Consider the following 4,256-nt stretch of genomic DNA (forward strand, 5'->3'; position numbering starts at 1 on the left):
CAAGTATGTTGTATATTCGAAATTTTTACGTAGTTTAACTCCTGCAGACGAAATGAATGCTTGCCTGAAAAATTCTAATTTATGGGCACACGTAAAAATATTAAATTAACTACAAATATGCGTGTCCGATTGCAAAACGATGACTCTGGTCAAACATTTTCAGATCAATTGCTGGCAATTGGAAACGGAAAGCTCCCAGTAGTGGGAAAGCCAAAAATGTTGTATATTCGTAATTTTTACGTAATTTTAAACACATGTATAAATCTATCTATATTCACAGGTGGGACACAGGGACACAACTACAATGGCGCGTAACTAATATGGCGCGTAACAACTTACGCGCACGGAGGGGGGGCTTGGGGGGGGGCACGAAGCGCCCCACCAACTAGGTGTCGTATTCAGATCTATACCTCATTATTCTAATGATGTGTCCCTGTGTCCCGGTCGTCATTTATATTCCCTGTGTCCCGGTCGTCATTTGTGTCCCGGTGTCCCAGTTTGTAATTTCTCATTGAGTGTCCCGGTTGTCATTTATATTCCCTGTGTCCCGGTGTACCGGTCGTCATTTGTGTCCCGGTGTCCCGGTCTGTAATTTCTATTCGAACAATCCCTGTGTCCCGGTCGTCATTTATATATCCCGCATGTGCCCCGGCCTCCCCGTTGTAGTTGTGTCCATGTGTCCCGGTCGTCATTTATATTCCCTGTGTCCCGGTCGTGATTTGTGTCCAGGTGTCCCAGTCTGTAATTTTTTTTTGAGGTTCCCGGTCGTCATTTATATTCCCTCTGTGTCGGTCGTCATTTGTGTCCCGGTCTGTAATTTATCTTTGAATGTTTTTTCTTTTTAGTTTTTTTTTAGTTTTTTACATTTTTTCAGTTTTTTTTTTCTTTATTTTTCAGCGTCACTATGAAGTACATATCGCAAAACCTTTGTTTTTTAACTTAAATCTGGTAGGCATTGATGACCTTATCCAAGTCAAAATCCCAAACCCAATCATCATCGCTATCATTTTCAGTTTTGATATGTTTTGACTCTCGCTTTCCAGGTGGATTTTCATCTAACTGCGCGGTTTTGCGTTCTTTAGCCGCAAGCCTGTTTTCTTGCTGTTCTTGTGATTCCTCGGCACGCTTTCTTTTCTTACTTTCTTTATCAGCTGCAAGCCTGTTTTCTTGCTGTTTTTGTGATTCCTCGGCACGCTTTCTTTTCTTACTTTCTCTATCAGCAGCACGTTTTTTGGCCTAGACTCTTTGAGCAGCTTCCTGGGCTGTTGCCATTGTAGGTTCTTCAGTCATTTTACAATGAAACATTTTTCCGTGAACGCATGTCTTAAATATCTTGAATGACGTCACCGTCGTAGAAAAAATGACGACAACTAACTTCATGACGTCAGTCAACACAGAAACATGACGTCACCTGACAGACAGACAGACACACAGACAGACAACTTATTTTTATATATATAGATATATATATATATATATATATATATATATATATATATATATATATATATATATATATATATATATATATATATATATATATATATATATTCACAGGTGGGACACAGGGACACAACTACAATGGCGCGTAACTAATATGGCACGTAACGACTTGCGCGCGCGGGGGGGCTTGTATATATATATATATATATATATATATATATATATATATATATATATATATATATATATATATATATATATATATATATATATATATATATATATATATATATTTATATTCACAGGAGTGACACAGGGACACAACTACAATGGTGCGTAACTAATATGGTGCGTAACGACTTAAGCCCGCGCGGGGGCTTGGGGGGGCGCGAAGCGCCCCCACCAACTAGGTGTTGAGATGGACCGTAGCTCCACCCCAACAGCTAGTATATATATAGAAATAAGTTGTATGTTTGTACGCATATGACGTCATTATAAGCATATAAGCCTTTGTATATGACGTCGTTATAAGTATATAAGAGGTGATTCAAAGAGAAATTTCAGTATAAATTCTACAATGGCAGAAGAAACAGCTGAGGAAGCTCCTCAAAGAGTTAATTCAAAGAGAAATTTTAGTATAAATCCTACAATGGCAGAAGAAACAGCCGAGGAAGCGGCTCAAAGAGCTAATGCCAAAAGGCTTGCGGCTAAAAGAGAAATTAAGAAAAGAAAGCGTGCCGATGAATCACAAGAACAACTTAAAAACAGGCTTGCTTCTCAAAGAGAAACTACCAAAAAAAAATCGCACCTAAGAATCACAAGAACAACGTGAAAACAGGCTTGAGGCTCAAAGAGAAATTACCGGAAAAAATCATACCGAGGAATCACAAGAACAACGTGAAAACAGGCTTGCTGCTCAAAGAGATAATACCAAAAGAAAGCGTGCCGAGGAATCACAAGAGCAATGTCAAAATTATCGCCTGGCATGCAGGTACAGCCCAGTCGATGACTATAGCTTGACAGATGTATTCAAATTGGGACTATGTCTAAAATTTGTCCCTATTGCAAGGCCTTGAAATCTATATATATAAAAATAAGTTGTATGTTTGTACGCATATGACGTCATTATAAGTATACAAGGGGGCGATTCAAAGAGAAATTTCAGTATAAATCCTACAATGGCAGAAGAAAAAGCCGAGGAACCTGCTCAAAGAATTAATTCAAAGAGAAATTTTAATATTAATCCTACAATGGCAGAAGGAACAGCCGAGGAAGCTGCTCAAAGAGTTAATGCCAAAAGACTTGCAGCTAATAGAGAAAGTAAGAAAAGAAAGCGTGCCGAGGAATAACAAGAACAGCGTGAAAACAGGCTTGCTTTTCAAAGAGAAATTGCCAAAAAAAAATCGAGCCGAGGAATCACAAGAACAACGTGAAAACAGGCACGCGGCTCAAAGAGAAATTTCAGTATAAATCCTACAATGGCAGAAGAAACAGCCAAGGAAGCTGCTCAAAGAGTTAATTCGAAGAGAAATTTTAGTATAAATCCTACAATTTCAGAAGAAACAGCCGATGAAGCGGCTCAAAGAGTTAATGCCAAAAGGCTTGCGGCCAGAAGAGAGAGTAAGAAAATAAAGTGTGCCGAAGAATCACAAGAACAACGTGAAAACAGGCTTGCGTCTCAAAGAGAAATTACCAAAAAAAAATCGTGCCGAGGAATCACAAGAACAACGTGAAAACAGGCTTGCGGCTCAAAGAGATAATACCAAAAGAAAGCATGCCGAGGAATCACAAGAACAACGTGAAAACAGGCTTGCGGCTCAAAGAGATAATGCCAAAAGAAAGTGTGCCGAGGAATCACAAGAGAAACTTGAAAATTATCGCCTGGCATTCAGGTACAGCCCAGTCGATGATTATAGCTTGAGTAGATGTATTCAAATCGGGACTAAGTCTAAAATTTGTCCCTATTGCAAGGCCTTGAAATTTAATGGTGAAACAATAGGAATGTGTTGCGTCTCAGGAAAAGTTAAACTTCCCCAACTGGCTGCACCACCAGAGCCATTGAAGACTTTGCTTACTGGAACTACGTCAGAATCTAAGCGTTTTTTTTTATTAAACATCAGAAAGTATAACTCATTTTTCCAAATGACGTCGTTTGGTACCCAAATCGAAAATCAAGATCAATACACCGGGACACAGGGAATATAAATGACAATCGGGACACTCAAAGAGAAATTGCAGACCGAGACACTGGGACACAAATGACGACCGGGACACATGGAATATAAATGAACCGGGACACAGGGACACAACTACAACGGGGACGTTGGAAGGGCACAGTGGAAATATATAAATGATGATGGGGACACAGGGAATATTCGATTAGCAATCACCATCAACAAAGCTCAAGGGCAATCATTAGAAAAATGCGGTATAGATCTGAATACGAATTGTTTTCCCATTGACAGTTATATGTTGCATGTTCAAGAGTCGGTAAACCTGACAATCTATTCATATGCACAGACAATGGGACAGCGAAGAATGTTGTATATTCGCAAGTTTTACGTAGTTAAAAACATATATATATATATATATATATATATATATATATATATATATATATATATATATATATATCTATATATATAAAAATAAGTTGTCTGTCTGTGGGTCTGTCTGTGGATCAGGTGACGTCATGTTTCTATGTTGACTGACGTCATGAAATTAGTTGTCGTCATTTTTGCTTTGACAGTGACGTCATTCAAGATATTTAAGACATATGTTCACGTAGGAATCTATTAATGTTTAAGTTTACA

Source organism: Artemia franciscana, chromosome 18, assembly GCF_032884065.1.
Source record: "Artemia franciscana chromosome 18, ASM3288406v1, whole genome shotgun sequence".
Classification (NCBI taxonomy): Eukaryota; Metazoa; Arthropoda; class Branchiopoda; order Anostraca; family Artemiidae; genus Artemia; species Artemia franciscana.